The following is a 17,088-nucleotide window of genomic DNA, read 5'->3' on the forward strand; positions in this document are numbered from 1 at the left end:
GACACAGAAACACACAACAGGCGACTCCACCAAACTATAGAGCGTCTGCAAGAGTGCGGTCTCACTTTAAATGCTGAGAAATGTTTGTTCAAAACGGACAGGCTGGTGTTCATGGGCATGCTGCTTTCAGAGAAAGGCATTGGTCCTACAGCAGATCGTGTTAAAGCAGTATTAGAGGTGGAAGAACCAAGGAGTGCGTCAGATGTACGTAGCTTTCTGAGTTTAGCCAATTACAGCAGCCGGTTCATACCTCACTTTGCCACTTTATCTGAACCACTGCGAAGACTGACAAGGAAAGAACACCCTTTGAATTTGGACCAGAGCAGAAGAAGTCCTTTGAATGTCTCAAACAGAAGAGGGCAGAAGCTTGTACTTTGGCATATTTCGATGGGAATGCGCCCACCAAGATAATCACGGACGCCAGTCCAGTTGGGCTGGACGCTGTTCTCGTACAGAAGCAGGACAGTATATGGACACCGGTATGTTATGCAAGTCGTAGTTTGACTGGGATGTGAGCAGAGATACTCCCAGACAGAGAAGGAGGCGCTCGGTGTGGTGTGGGCATGCGAGAGATTCCATGTCTATGTGTATGGGATGCAGTTTGTTGTAGAGACCGACCACAAGCCTGTAGAGGTCATAAATGGTCCACGGTCAAGACCATGTGCACGGATAGAACGATGGGATCTCAGATTACAGCCATATGATTTCAGTGTGATACACAGGCCTGGGCGCGAGAACATTGCTGATTCATTGTCGCGTCTACTCCATACGAGGGTCGAACCTGACAACCACCAGCGGTGCACTGAGGAGTATGTTAAGTTTGTTGCTGCACGTGCAACACCAACGGCACTGACAACACGTGAGATAGAAGAGGCCTCTGCCTATGATGAAGAGCTGAAAGAGGTGAGGAAAGCTATTGCAACGGGGCGGTTTGAAAAGTGTAGACAATATATGACAGTGGCGGGGGAGTTGTGTGTCATTGGTCAGCTCGTGCTTAGAGGTACACGCATTATTATTCCTAGTAAGTTGCATCCAAGGACCTTAGCACTTGCTCATGAAGGCCACTTGGGCGTGGTTGGCACCAAACAGAACCTCAGAACCAAGGTGTGGTGGCCCGGGATGGATAAAGCAGCGGAGAGACATTGCCGAGCACGCCATGGGTGTCAGCTGGTGGCACAACCAGATCCTCCTGAACCTATTCGATCGACCTCATTACCCGATGGACCCTGGCAAGACTTAGCAGTAGATTTAATGGGACCGCTACCATCTGCACATTCACTATTGGTCATTGCTGATTACTACAGCCGATTTTACGAAGTCGAGGTTATGCAGTTCACTACCGCTGAAAAGATAATGGACCGTCTGGCTGACACCTTCTGCAGACATGGGCTGCCAAATACCATCAAGTCCGATAATGGTCCACAATTCAAGTCGACTGAATTTAGGGAATATTGTGAACAGCATAATATTATACATCAGAAAGTTACTGCCAAGTGGGCCCAAGCCAAAGGAGAAGTCGAAAGACAGAATCGGTCACTGTTGAAACGACTACAAATGGCTCAGGCAGAGAACAAACCATGCAGAGCAGAATTAAGGAGGTATCTCTCTGCCTACAGAAGCATTCCCCATAATGTGACTGGAAGGAGTCCCGCTGAGCTACTTTTTAACCGAAAAGTCAAGGGGAAGATCCCTGATTTAAGCATCGGCCATGCCTATGACTATAAACTACACGATCGCGATGCTGAGCAGAAAGCTAAGAGTAAAGCTTACGCAGACATACACCGCAGGGCTAGCCCCTCTAGCATTGAACTGGGTGATGAAGTGCTTGTCCAACAAGACAAGACTAACAAACTCAGCACAGCATTTAACCCAAATCCCTGTAAGGATGTCAGCAAGACTGGGAACAGCCTCGTGGTAGAAAGTCCAACAGGGAACCAGTATTCCAGAAACACAAGTCATGTGAAGCAATACATTAGAGAGGGAGATCTCACACTCCAACAAGGGTCAGACTCTGTGTCAACACCCCCCACACCCCAGCAGGAACTAGACCCTGTGCCATCACCTTACCAACAAACCGTACCAGAATCGACTGCCGGGCTGCTGGATAGCGGGGAGTGCCCCAATCTGCAGGAGAATGGTGGAGCGGCACCAGAATCATTAAGGAATCTGAGACCCCAGAGGACAAGGAGATTGCCAGAGAGATTAAGAGACTATGTTGTTAATCTTCTTTGGGGAACATGAACACTGATTCTCTCTCTTCAGAACTATATACAGTTTGAACATTTAAGTTTTAGAAGAAGAGACTTCATCGTTAGTATAGTTGACTTTATTGTTCGTGGAGATTTCTTTATTCTTTTAAGAGACCATTTTTCTGAGGATAGGGGAGACGTAATGTATTGGGCCGCTAAGTATGTTGGGATAGGAAAAACCATGTGCTTTTGATAGCGTCGGCCATGTTACGTTTGCAATGAAATTGGTTGAGTTAAATCTGTTTGTTTGGATACTTTATTACTCTCGGGAATACTACAACATTGACTACAACATCATTCAAATTCTATTAAAGACTTGTATGTATCCAAAGGTAAGCGGCTAATTAAAAGACCACAACAATGGTTTTAGTTATAAAGTAAGTCAGTAAGCTTATATTTCAGAAAAGAAGAAATCAACATGGCCTTTTATTCTTGAATTAAGCTGATATGCCGTGAAATAAAGTCTTGGTGAAATGAAAAATTAAGGCACTGCTCCTTCGCAATACAAATCTCCATCGAGCTAAAAAATATTAGTTTAAGAGGATTCTCAACAAACAGGAAATCTCACCTTTGTGATCGTGGGTGGCTGTTGTACACTTTCCGTGGCGGATATATTTCTTCTAGAATCAATTGCATTCTCGAGAAAAGAAATACCCGCCAAAGGATTTGAATTTTCACTGATGTTGTCAGCCAACGGTGCCTGAGGTAAGCCTGTTTTTTTCCTGCTAGCGCAAGGCATCTTCGAGAGTTTGTTGCTCCTGGCGCACCATCCTCACGCGTTCGCTTTGACACTGGAGAAATTCCAGTTGGCGAATTGCTGCACAGTCTTTTCGAAAAAATTCCGCCGTTCGACCCACTTACGAGCTTTGTGAAAATGGCATATAAACGCGTTAAGGTTCTCACACAGGTCAAACAGCTGACCTGTGAAAGTTGATCGTTCCTGAGAAGCTTATGACCTAGAGATTCAACGACGTCAGTTAACACTAAACTCTCAGTGCCTGTAAACGCCAATAACGCCTTGTTTTTGACCACGTTGTACAAAGAAATTCGAGGAACTTTTGTTCCGATACAAGTAAGGTTTTTTGTACAAAGCCTGCAGCACTTTAAACGATCGAGCGCGAGATTCGCAGATGCCGTTGACGAATTCGAAGACATGGATTACCACACATTCGCACAAGGAGAATGTTTCGCACGTCGCGCGAAATGCTCGCGCGAGAAACTTGAGAATGATTGTATCTAACTGAAGTGTTAACAGTTTTGACAGCCAGATCCAGAGGTGACAAAAATGGGCGGAAGAGGGTCGTTAAAAAAATGCTTACGGGCTCTCTCTCCCATTTTTTCCCGCCGCCACCGCTCCCAAGTCGCGCGCGTCTTATTTTCGCTTTGCTCGTTTAATACGTCCCCACTATACTATCTGAGAGCCAGGCACAGGCTATCCAGTAATAAGTGTATATCCACCTTTTGAATAACTGGGGCCTGGAATGAATCTTATATGTGACGTGCCCTGTAAAAGACAGCACAAACTGTATCATTTATTTTAATCGTTTTCGGGTGGAAGTTGCCAATAACAACCGCAATCCAACGTATATAGCGCAAGTTGAAATAACGCCAGGATATTATGCTTTTGCGTCCTTCTTCTAAGACGCAGAGGACATCTATTGAGAGGTTTTCTTCTTTGTTGCTAACACGCGTCTTATCAAGGACACTTTTAGATAATCTTCCCCCCACCCCAATTAGTCCACACGGGCTAAATACTTTGACAGTTAATTGTTCTTTTGGTCTTATATCTTAGTCTACTCTTTTCTTAGTTCAAAGGAAGAGTGACATTTAAAACGCAGCGTTCGCTTAATCCTTACGTAAGATGTGTATTATGTAATACACGTGTTGACCTTTTCTCATAAATGGCCTGTTGATTCCATTAATTTGATCTGTTGAGACGGCGGCTGTTTTTTATTGATAAAGATTTCTTTCCGAATCCAGGAAGTGTTCTGTCCTATGTTGCGTAATCACATTTTATAAAGTATAGTATTCAGTACTGGTATTCAGCTTATCTTTATATTTAGCCTGTATCATTAGACAGGTATGTTTATCTAGATCTCGCAATAAAGTCCTTTCTAATCATTTTTTGTTTTCACCATGCAAGGTACACCATATTAGGTTCCAACCTGAAAGTGTGCCCAGAAAAAAAAAAACGAGAGATAAAATTTGTAACAGGAGATTTCGAAGTTAACTTTGATTGGTTAGTTAAAATAAATTCCAATAAAAGAGGTGTACTGGGTGGGTGAAGCGTGCATTCACATCAGCGTCTTCACAGAAGGTACTACTTAAGAAGCATTTGCGAATCGTTGATCTGCGCTACTTGTTCTCCACTATGGTAAGTTTTCTTCCAATTTAGAACTCACAGGCATTTAAACCTTTACTAATAGCCACCTGCGTAGCATCTCTGTCCTTTTCCACGAAGGCCAATCCCTTTTGTTCCGACTGACAGTCTTTAAATTCCATTTTATGCTTCCTTCTCTTCAACACGGCCACCACCACCACCTCATTTACGAAAATCTCATCACAATGGCCATTTGAAATGCAATTGATCTACTAACTACACCATAGTCGCTTAATGCATTGTTAATGTTTTTTTCCTGACGACTTGGGTTTGACTATGTTATTTATGTTATGCTAAAATAAGCTCTTTTGAAACTACAAAAGTTCAACCTGAATCATGTCAACTCTGAATTTTCGTGCAGTTAGCTTGTTTTACGTGCCCAGGAGAGTTTCTTAACTTCGCACAAAAAAAAAAAAGAAAAAAAGCAAAGAACTTGCATGTCGTTTTGTTTTTTTTAACATTTTTATCCTAGACATTTTACTTTGGGCTTGAATTTTTTACATTAGTGATATAGATGTTTTAAACTAAGCATTTTTGAAACTACAAAAAATCTACCCTTTCACGCTCTTGTGTTTGGCGCTTTTGTCTTGTCTTGCGTGCCCTGGAGAGTTTCTCTTAGTTTTTTTTTTTTTCTTAACCTCGTACAAGAAACGTTGCCAAAAAAGCTTTTCAGGAGAAAACCGTCCCTTCTGCTTGATGGATGACAACATTTTACTCATCTCTTGCAAATGAAAACTAGCATACCTTGATAGTTTGCTGTATAAAGAAAATTGAAACAAAATTCGGCTGATCACAACTTATGATGTACAAAAATGAAAATCTGTTAAGGATATTCGCGTTAGGGTAATGATCATAGCGCTTGGCGAGTGGTCAATGCTTACTATTTGTACTGTTATACAATTGTTGGAGGCTAGTATTTATCGCAGATTAATGAGTGTGCTAAAGTTTAGAGTTTCTTTTGATGTGATAAGTTTGTTTCTGGATCTGGCTTGTGTCTTTAACTAAAAGTGTTTTGATAAGTAACCTGTTCCGTAGTATGAAAAAATAAAGGCCCGGCTGAATCAGCAACATTCTACAAATGAATGATTGTAAGCACTTGTAAATGATTAGGTATTTATCTTCTTGAGGAATATAGCTCATAGTGTTGCAGTAACTCACTTAAAAGGGACAGATTTTAGGCACTTAAGCGGGTAAAATTGGGCGACTGCACGCGTTGCCTCGTGATTTGCATAAGCACCGTACCCACTCAGATGATTGACGGAACAGAAAAACCCATAATCCCTTTGAAAATTGCAAACCAATCAACATTACCTAATTGCCAACGAGCCATCCGAGCGAAGACGCGAGGATGGCGAGGCGGCAGCAGAATAGAGCCGCGCAAGACTTGGCAGAAGGCAGAAAAATTCTCGATCGAGCTTCAAAAAGTATAACCCGTAATTCGTAACCCGTAACCTGATGAAATGTAGATTCCCCTGAGACCAATGGGGTGACGATTGTCAACAAATCAAAAGGCGGTACCTGGCGCACGGGCTGGGGTTGAATGTGGTACCCTTTAAAAAAAAAATACAAAATTCCACTCAAGCTTCCTGTGTTTATTTAACTAAATTTATTTGTCAAACCTGGCCCCGACAGTCAAGAAACACGAGTACTTGATGAATTGTATTAATTTTGGGGGCCATTAATATAAAGTTTTAACGAAGAGAAGCTTATAAAACAACAAAAGTGTTCCATGTCAAACAAGCATTTCTCACCACTAAGTATCAGATAACAGGAGGACGGTGAGGGTAAGAGGTGGGATGAAGTTGCGGGGCGGCATGTGCCATAACTTGCGGTATGACATAATTATGCGAAATGTAATATATGCAGAATGAGTTAAAGAAATAAATTAAACTGGAAAGTGCTCCCTTTTTTGGTGCCAATCAATTTGCAAAGGCAGTACTTTTTAAATGTTGCGGGCTCGACTACGATGACAATCAAAAAGCCACGAAGCCAGATTTCACTCTCGATTGGCCTTTTTCGCTCAGCTACAAAGATTTTACTACTTGCCTTTATTAGTCGGCCTGCATAACGTTACCGCTACTACATAACAAAAGTCGGCCAATGAACAAAAGATGTTTTGGATGGTTAACTCCCTTCTACTATAATCGTTTTGCAAAACATGTTTGCGCACTTAACTCCATCTAGAAATTTCTAGATGACCGTTCCATTCAGGTAAAATTTTCGAAGCTTATGTAATAAATGTCCTACCATTTTCTAAAATTTACTTTCTCACATTTTACTCCTCATGTTGGGCTAATTTTCGTAGAAAAAGGAAACCTAAAATTTTCGGATTCAAAAATGCGATGGAAAGGGGATTAAAAAAACAATGTAAACCTTCCAGTTGTGCAGTTTGAATGCAAGATCATTAAGAAATAAATAAACGGCTTTCGTGGACTTGGTATGTGATTTGAGGGCTGAGTTGTTTACGATATGCGAGTTCTGGCTCAATGATCTTGACCCTGCGATTTTAAGTGAGCTCACTCTTCCCGGTTATTCGAAGCTCTACCACTGTCCTCGTGCTGATCGTAGGGGTGGCGGGACTGCTGCGCTATTATATCGGGGCGGTCTGGATGTAAACAAAGTGTTTACAGCCGAGCGGTCTTCGTTTGAAGCGTCGGAATGCCTTGTGGTGTTCGGATCTGTTCGCCTGCGTGTTGTCATCGTGTATAGGCCAACATACTCTGCGGAGCATCCCGTGACTAGGAGTGTTTTCTTTCATGAATTCTCAGTCTATCTCGAGTCGTTAGTCATGTGTAATGAGTTACTGTTAATATGTGATGATTTTAACATTCATATGGACGTTCCATCAGACGCTGACACCATCCTCTTAAGGACCTGTTGAACTCTATGGGTCTGGTACAGCATGTCAACCGACCCACGCACATACATGGCCACACCTTAGACTTAATTATCACATGGCAGGCTGACGATATTGTGGACGGTGAGCCCCTTCCTGAGAGATATTTCTCTGACCATGCTGCCGTGATATGTAAGCTAAGTGTGGCGAAGCCTCCGCTAAGAATTAAACATGCTGAATACAGGAAACTCAAATCAATTGATATAACTAAACTGAAAGAAGATATCCGCAAGTCTCAGCTATATCAAGACCCGCCTACCGATTTGAACATGCTGCTCCACTGTTATAACACGACTTTAAGATCACTGTTAGATGATCACGCGTCCGTTTGCTCTCGTCGTGTCTCCACTCGACCCAGGCCCCCATGGTTCAATGAAGACATAATTCAGGCTCGTAGGGACAGGAGGAAGGCTGAGAGAAGATGGAGGGCAAGTGGCCTCCAAGCAGATCTTGTAGTATTTAAAGCTAAGCGAAATTATGTCATACATTTGATGAATGAAGCTAGATGTACTTATTACAAGGAATTCATTGACGAGAACAGTTCGGACCAATCAAAGCTGTTCCAGGCTAGCAAGAGGCTACTAAATCTGCAAGCGGACAAGATGGCTGAATACTTCATCCATGAAATAGTGGCTATTAGGTCAAAGGTAGCTGGTGACACGGTCTCTCCTGCGTTTACTGAGCGGCGCCTCACGGTTGATCGAGTAGTGATGACGTTGTCACGCTATCAGAGTTTCAGCTTCTCTCCGAAGAGGCTGTAAGGAAGATGGCTGTGGCTTCTATGAAGACATGTACTCTGGACCCTCTTCCGTCATCCATCTTGTTATTTTACATAGAGGAGTTACTTCCAGTGATTAGTAGGATGGTGAACGTATCATTAGAGCATGGTTACTTGGCAAATGTCTGGAAAAGGGCAGTATTACATCCTCTGCTCAAAAAACCTGGTCTTCAATTGATAAACAAGAACTTTCGGCCTGTGTGTAATTTACAGTTCACGTCCAAACTCACAGAGAAAGCGGCTGCAGTACAATTGCAGGAGCACATACTAGTCAATGGCTTGTTTTCAGAATTGCAAATTTCTTACCGCCAACATCATAGCACTGAGACCACACTACTCAAGGTGAAGAACGATCTCCTAATGGCGATGGATAAAGGTCAAGTTAAGCTGCTGGTGCTTCTCAACTTAAGCTCTGCATTCGACACCGTCGAACATGAGATCCCTCTGGAACGATTGAGGTCAACAATTGAATTGCTGGGGAAAGTACTTTCATGGTTTGAGAGTTACCTTAAGGGCAGATTGCAGCAAGTGTCTATCAACGGAACTCTCTCAAAGCCGTTTGATTTGAAGTGTGAAGTTCCTCAAGGGTCGTGCCTGCGCCCGCTTTTATTTACCATCTACGTGAGTAAGCTGTTCCAGATTCTAAAACACCATCTGCCCTCCGTTCATACTTATGCGGACGATACACAGTTATATTTGTTATTTAAGCCCTCTGACTCTTCCAGTGAAGTCGAAGCCGTATCAGCCATGCAGAAGTCAATCAACTGAGAAATTAACTCATGCTTTTATCAGTAGGGGATTGGATTATTATAATAGCCTTGTATATGGAATCCGGGAATATCAGACTATGAAATTGCAACGTGTTATGAATGCGAGTGCAAGACTTATATCGCGCGCACAAGTTCTGTCATATAACACCTCTACTCGCAGAATTACATTGGTTACCAGTACGCTCCAGGATACATTATAAGATACTCTTGATAACTTTTAAAATTTTGTATGGCCTATCACCTAAGTACCTTTCAGATTTTATTAGTATTCAACAGCCTTCGTCCTACAATTTGAGGCGCAACGACAATGGTCGTTTGTTGGAAAGACCAAGTGCGAAAACTAAGAAAACAATATGAAATAAGCTGGAATAAGCTGCCAAGGTCCGCGCGCGAAGCAACGAACTTAGAATCTTTTAAAACTTTAATTAAGACATTTTTATTTAAGGAATCATTTCAGTTATCTTAGTATATCTGTATCTATATTTTTAATTATCTTTTACTCATTTAATGTAAATATTTTGTGATTTTTTGATAGGAAGATTTGTAAAATTTAGTTGTTAATTACTATTGTGATGCGCTTTTGAATATTTTATAGAAAAGCCGCAATATAAATAATAAATGTTATAGTTATTGCTAAACGCATTTCATGGCAATGAATGAATGTAAGAACATGCTTTACAGAGCCAATACACCTCGTCTGCGAGTAGGACGCAAAACATATGTTTTCTTATCTCGATTTGTGTGTTTATGTTCGGAATTTGCGTAAATGGCCGCAGTTTGATCCTCTAGGGATTTTACGCCACACCTCGGTATTTAAGCCTTGTCGCCTCTTGCGTTAGTCACTCAGCACAGCCAGTTTTACCGCTCGCACCTTGCCGAGCTTAATTTTTCTAGTATGCTGTTTACGTTTAGTCTCGTAGTTTACAGTGATGTAATTCGTTTTTTCTCCGCCACTACTTTATTTCTTGTATGTTAGCTTTTTCTCGTCCCCAATAAACACAACTGGTCGTGTCCTTCCTATTTCAACGTGTTGTTGCCTTTCTGCTGATTAGAACTTACACGTTTTCTCTGTGGCGGAACGCAGTGACGTTTTTATGTCATGGCCGCTTGGTTTTGGGTTATGTTTGATGTCGACGTGGCTCATTTAGGGCTGCTCTGGATCATTGTAGGTCGTATTGGCTTTTAGTAACTAAGTTTGTAGCGTCTTCATCACACCCCAGGGTTCCAAATTACGCTATACATGCTATAAAATCAGTCATCTTGTCGCGTTAGTTCTATCTAAAATCAGTGGCACTCAACAACTGTTTTCTGTTAAATACCTGTTCAGAAAAGCATAAATTTCCTAGAATTTTCTATAGCTTGAGGACGGTTAAAAATCCTTCCGATTATCGGAAGTATAGTCTTTCACATTTCACTCTCCAGGTCAGGCTATTTTTCGTTGAAGAAAGGAAACCTAAAATTTTCGGAATCAAAAATGTGATGGAGAAAGGAATAAAAAAATTCTCTCTTTCGTAAATCTTTAAATTGCATCTACAATTTTTGGGAAAATAATACTGAAGCCCTTGTAATTTCGAAAAGACTCAAGTTGCGCTAGGATGACCAATCAGATACAAATTCTACAACACCGCTTAGAACGCATCTCTAGAGATCTAAAAGTACTCTGGATAGCCTAAAAAGTGTTTTAAATGTATTTAGGGGGAAACCGTCGTTGGGTGTCTCTGTAAAATAGACAATTGCAACTCTTTTTTGTATAATGCATCCAAGCATTTGGTTGCGAAGTTGCAGAAGGTCCAGAACGGTGCTGCACGTATTATTGTTAGACTAGGAAAACACGAACGCATATCTCCTGTTTTAAAAGAAGTTTACTAACTTTACTGGCTACTTAGAGTTATAGTTTATAGGATAAATCTCCTTACTTTTAAATGTATTTATGGATTAGCCCCTTAGTGTTACAAGAATTATTGGATTGTCTACAAGTCTAGTACATTACTACGCTTCTCCACTGATGCGATTAGACTAAACCTGCCTAGGTATAATATGAATTTTTATGGACTGCGGTCCTTTTTTGTTTGTGGTCCCTAGCTGTGGAACGAACTTCCATCTGAATTACGTGCGATAGACAGCATATTAAGTATTTTTAAGACTAAGCTGAAAACACAACTTTTTAAAGGCATATTTTAATTAATTTTTGGTTTACTCAGCTTTATTTATTTTATGATTTTTTTTCCTCTTTTGCGATTTGTTGACACTAGAAACATAGGTTGAGAATTGTAAAGCTCTTAGGGCAATTTGTATAGGCCATACATGTATAGAAATGTTCGTTAGAATAATAATAATAATAATTATTATTATTATTATTATTATTATTACTATTATTATTATTGTTATTGTAATTATTGTTATCACTGACTACCTAACAAAAGGACCTAAGTAAGTAAGTGATGCGTTTGAAGTCGACCAAGCATAGATGACGGTGTAAGACCAATTATTTAAGGTGACTCGACCCAGTTTTTTGGGGGGAGTACCGTCCTACTTTGAAGCCCTCTGGTATCCCCACATTTACTTTTATCAAAAGTCTAACACATAGAATGGATAACATATAGATCAATCTATAATATAACATAAAATTTTTGGCGATCGGAGTAAATGTCACGTGGTTATAATGCCACGCCACTTTGAGGTCTGTGCCGAAAATCTGCTGTTATCGGTATTTTTTCGTGAAAATCTCTCGGCTACACATAGTACGCATTAGTGCCTTGCGCTGAACAGAGTTTCACCAAAATTGCAAAGACCCAATTCGAGAAATTCAGCTGTTTCTAAATTTAGGTCATAATTTATGCGAAAATGATAAGCAAACTTTACACGATTATATCTAATAAACTATGATATTCATCCTTTTATTTTGGGCACCAGATGGGTCCTTGTAAGTCAGCAAAACGCGTTAGGGCCTTATAAATGCGCGCGATTTCGAGCAAAGCAAACATACAGAAATTATAGTTTTCGCTATTTGTTGACGTTTGTTAGCGTTTAAGAGTCCTTCTCACGAAAAAAGCATTTTCTTAAATTATAAAAATTCCTAGTTTTTTTTTCCTTCAAATTTTTTCAGGGCCACAATTGATTAACTAACTATCCGGACTCTGAATTTGATGGTCATTGAAAAACTGTGACATTATCTTCAGTAAGCCCAAACTTGAGTAAGCATTGAAGATTTTTAGCGTTTTGGCTGAGTTTGTGCTTTGGGAGTTGTCTATTGTTTCTAGTCTGTCATTATACAGCATTCTTATTCAGCACGCGTGCAATGACCACGCTTGGCTGACTTCCAAATGCTCACCGAGATATGTAGTCTCCTTCGCAGCCGTTTTTTGGACGCTTCCCCCAAAGAACCGGCTGCTTAAACCCGAACCACATTCCTTTCCCCTTTTCAGCCAATCACAGCCTCCATGACGAGCTTAGGCCGACAAAAAATTTATGCAAAGGAGCTTACGGTGATCTGAAATCACCCTTAGCTAATCATTAAGTGTAACTCAAGAACTCATTTCACAAGTTTAGGTGTCGCAGATATCGCATCAGAGTCCGCTTCTGAAATATTCGGTTACTTTTTTTTACACCTTTTAAGTCACAAGGGAGAAGCATAAATCCACAAAACGTCATTCAGGGAACGTTTTCCAGAGACTTTGCCCAGCGTAGCTCGTGTGGCGCGCAGCAATTCTCGCAAGGATTTTAAAGTAATTCTCGCTCGCACAATTCTGCAACACTGTGGCAAATACGCATAACAACTCGCTTTTTGAGTTCAGTTATTTTCAATTTACGTAAGCTTTGTATATTGGCATCTTTGGCAATCCAAAACGAAGAATTTAACGTTAAAAATTACATTCTGTTTATGAGATTAACTCGTACGAGATGTCAATGTCATTTCAGGTAATGTCCTTGATAGAACGAAAAAGACTTAACTGTAAGCTACTGTAACAAAAACAAAAGTGGTGCATTAATACTATTTTTTTTCTGGTAATCCCAGGGCGTTCTCCTATTCCAACACAGCGATGAGTTCATCGATCGAAGGGCGTTTGCCCCGGGGTCTTCATTTTCGACTTATCAGCCCGGATTCTCCAAAATTACTCGTTTAGCAACTCTCAGGAGTGATATGGGGATAGCGTCTCTTGAAAAAAAGTGTTTGACTTGAAGCCTTCAGAGACAAAAGTGGTTTTGGATCTGTTATGAATCGGACTTTTCCGAAGTCGATCATCACAGGATTCCACTGCACTTCATTTTGCTTTTCTAACACAACGTTATTCCACTTTAAATCGTTGTGTAGAATTTCACAGAGATGTGCGTGACTAAGCGCTTCGCAGATGCCCTTTACAGTGCCTAACCAAAGAGGTTTGTCCAGTTCCTTTTTCTTAATAGCCGTCAACAGAGTTACACTTTGTCCCTTTCCTTCATGAAACTGTGCTACCAGCTTTAATTCCTCTCCTTTTGTTACTTCTCCAAAAAGGAATGGAAGGGGTCGATGATCGCCCAAATGGTTGATCATGTGGGGACTTGGTCGAGGAGAACATGTTAGGGGAATATATGTTGATAAAACGGAAAGTGTTTCGCTGTTTTTCTATAATTATTAGCTATTGTTTTCAATGGTCAGCTCTTCTCTTTCACAATCACGATTCGTCACCAGCTTTGAAGAGATTTGACTATACTATCACTTGCGGATTGGCCCTGTGTCAAAGAAAACAAAATTAAGGATATTTATGTTGACTGATTTTCCTTCAGGTTACACAAGTACATAGGAAATTGACTGAGAGACAAAATTACCAGTTGGTACAAAATTATGATTACAAAAATTGGTTCTACCTTCAGATAATAACAGTCCAAAACTGGACTGACTACCCAAGAGAGACAGAACTCATTAGTACAAAATAATAATTATTACAAAATTGGTTCTGCCTTCAGATAACAACAGTCCAAAACTGGACTGACTACCCAAGAGAGACAGAACTCATTAGTACAAAATAATAATAATTACAAAATTGGTTCTGCCTTCAGATAACAACAGTAAAAACTGGACTGACTACCCAAGAAAGACAGAATTCATTAGGGTAAAACAACAATGATTAAAAAGAGACTGGTTGTGCCTTTTGATAACAAAAGTGAAAAACAGACTATCACATACAAGAAATTATTTCAAATGCAATCTTTTTTACAATAATAATTTAATATTATAGATACTGTTAAAGATTACATTGAAACTGATCAATGTAGCAAACAGAAACACAGCAATCTATTTGATCGAATTACACTTACCGGTACTTCAGGTCTGGTTTCCAGCTAGCAGCCTAAGGCTGTATTCTGCTCTATTACACAAATGTAGTCTGTTTTAGTCTGACCTCTACTCAAAAACAACAAACAGCACTTTCCTATGCTGAATTTCTCATTGGGCTAGCTCCGGGGCATCGAGGCACACACCACGACAAGGTATGGTCTATGAGGTGATTACAAAGTACAAAATGAGTAGAAAATCGTCTGGCGTTACACAAAGTTAACTCCCAGGAGTCAATGGGTTTAGTAAAAATTTACAAACTAACAAACAAAACAAAAGACAAATTATCCTAATGATCTTTTGCTTATTAGCTTGGCTCCACATAATAAGCTAAATTTTCACTTCACAAATTATTATTATTATCATTATCATTATCATTATCATTATCATTATCATTATCATTATCATTATCATTATCATTATCATTATCATTATTATTATCATTATCATTATCATTATCATTATTAGGATATGTTGGTCAACTTTGTTTTCCATGCTCGACTCAAGATCTACAATTCGAATTTGAACATTCCTTAGTTTAACTTCAAGAGAGTCGATTTTTGCTGTCCTATCGGCGAGTAACTGAAACTGAGCTCCTCCTAGCTTTAGCAGGCTTTCCCGCCAAAACGCAAGTCGTTCGGGCGATCGGGCGCCAAATCTAAAGTAACTGAATTCAGCAGGCTTACAATTGATATAAAACGTGGCGAATTTATCAGACTAACCGGAGGAATGGTCTCTGGCGAAGAAGATCGGCAATCAAACCGAATGTGGAAGCTACGTAGACGGAAGTAGGCAGCCTGTTAAACTCTGATGCAGCATACATCGATTTGGCGTTCAAACGAAAGTTCCCGCGTTAGTACACTTTGAACCTCGTCAGGAAATCTCCTAAATATTTCGTTTTTGGATAACTCCGTTGGACGGATCCCACAGATTTCTTTGTTGAGCATATACCAGTGCTTTCGAGGGTCAAGTGATGCGCTTTGAACCCTCGAGAGACTCGAAATGTCACACGAAGGCAAGGATCCCGTCGACGGTCCAACTTCCTCCATGCCTTCGCTTCGAGTGGTTTAGATATCAAAACAATGGTGCTATTCAATTTTGAAAGTCCTGCCAAAGTAGAATATTACCTATAGTAATAACTTAACTCAGATCCACAGTCCACATCGTGATATCCTCAGCTGTATCACCGCGAACATGGTGGGAAGTTAAAAATAGTCAAGTTCCCGCGTGGTACTGGAACAAATTGAGGCGGTGCGTGACGGTGCGTTACTCTTACGTCAAGCGACGAAATCATATATTGTTATATTTTTCCTTAAATTTTGTAGAACCTTTTCACCTTCATCAGTTTTCTTTGATGCGCCTTGATGTGAGTCTGTGAATAAACGTAGAACTCTCGTGACATTAAGTGAAGCTATGATCCGCGCAGTTACAAACGCAATTTTAGCATATTGCGTGTTCAGCAAACACGTTGGATTTCAGTTTATTGTTTACAGTCTCTTCCATTATTTTCCCGTTATTTCCCCGTTACTATTTTAGTATTAAAATTAAATTACTAGTTGTAAACACCATATTTTATTTTCCAGTATTACTAGTACGTCAATATGCGTTTATAGATATATGTACATGGAAGCAGTCCTGAATGTAAACTCTCATTGTACCTGAAGAAGGCCGGTTCCCAAAATGTAGTAATCTATGTTGCATCGGCTCTTGTTCAAAATATATAAACTCTACGCTTTCAAATGATTGTCGGTGTTGTATAACTGCCCAAGCCATAACACATGTTATCGACTGCTCTATCAGAGCGCCGAGATCGCTTGAGTCGGCATACAATACAACAAAATAAACTTTCTTTCATCTCGAATTTAAGAAAGCAAATACGTGCTAATATCTCCGAGACAAAAAAAAAAATAATAATAACACGCAGGATTCAGTGCAAGTTCAACATAAATCGCAAGGCAATCTTCATAGCTTTGATTTTTACATTGTCTCGCGCGCGTCGGCTGGAGTTGGTTCACGTTCAGTAACGTGTCCCTCGCGAATTTTAGGTTGTCTGGTTTATTAAATCATCTTCCAGTGTAATTAATTTCACGTCGTCAACCAAACACCTTTCTCTTTCCCACATCGGCATCAGTTTACGGCGCCTGCTGAGAATTTTTTTCCAGGGAAAAGCTTGTCATGCTCACATAAACCCGAGGCAGGCTCGCCAAGATCATTTTACCAATCACAGTTCGTAATTTATCTGTGAGCCAATTCGAAGAAAATAATGGTGTCGCTGGAGGAGGCTTTTACCTTGGCTTTTGCGAAGTTCCAAATCCCCAGTTTAAATGAGCATCAGAAGGTAGCGATTAAAGAAGTTGTCACGCAGAAGAAAGATGTATTTGTCAACCTGCCTACGGGATTTGGAAAATCTCTTATTTATGAAGCTCTTCCACTTATGTTCGACTATGCGGCCGAACTTCCAGGGCATATTGTTATCGTTGTCTCTCCACTTGTAAGCCTCATGGAGGATCAAGTAAAGTATTTACGGAGCATAGGAGTAAGTGCTGTCAACATAAGTAGCCAGACTGACAATGACCATTCGAGAATCGAGAATGGCCAATATTCAGTAGTTTTCGGGTCACCAGAAGCGTGGTTGATGAATGATCGTTAGAGAACCATGCTTGGGAATGTTGTCTATAAAAGCAAGCTATCTGCCGTGGCTATC

General features: G+C 40.4%; 1 long non-coding RNA gene and 2 pseudogenes across 4 annotated transcripts in view; all 3 read left to right on the forward strand.

Annotated features, from left to right (window-relative positions):
- Positions 1-17,088, forward strand: part of LOC137999490 (uncharacterized) — a 107,013-nt gene that overhangs the window by 69,122 nt on the left and 20,803 nt on the right. The gene's annotated exons all lie outside the window — the stretch shown is intronic.
- LOC137999324 (uncharacterized) lies at positions 7,463-8,286 on the forward strand (annotated as a pseudogene).
- The window catches only part of LOC137999325 (uncharacterized), a 2,095-nt pseudogene continuing 1,654 nt past the window's right edge, over positions 16,648-17,088 (forward strand).

This window comes from Montipora foliosa, chromosome 4 (assembly GCF_036669935.1).
Source record: "Montipora foliosa isolate CH-2021 chromosome 4, ASM3666993v2, whole genome shotgun sequence".
Lineage (NCBI taxonomy): Eukaryota > Metazoa > Cnidaria > Anthozoa > Scleractinia > Acroporidae > Montipora > Montipora foliosa.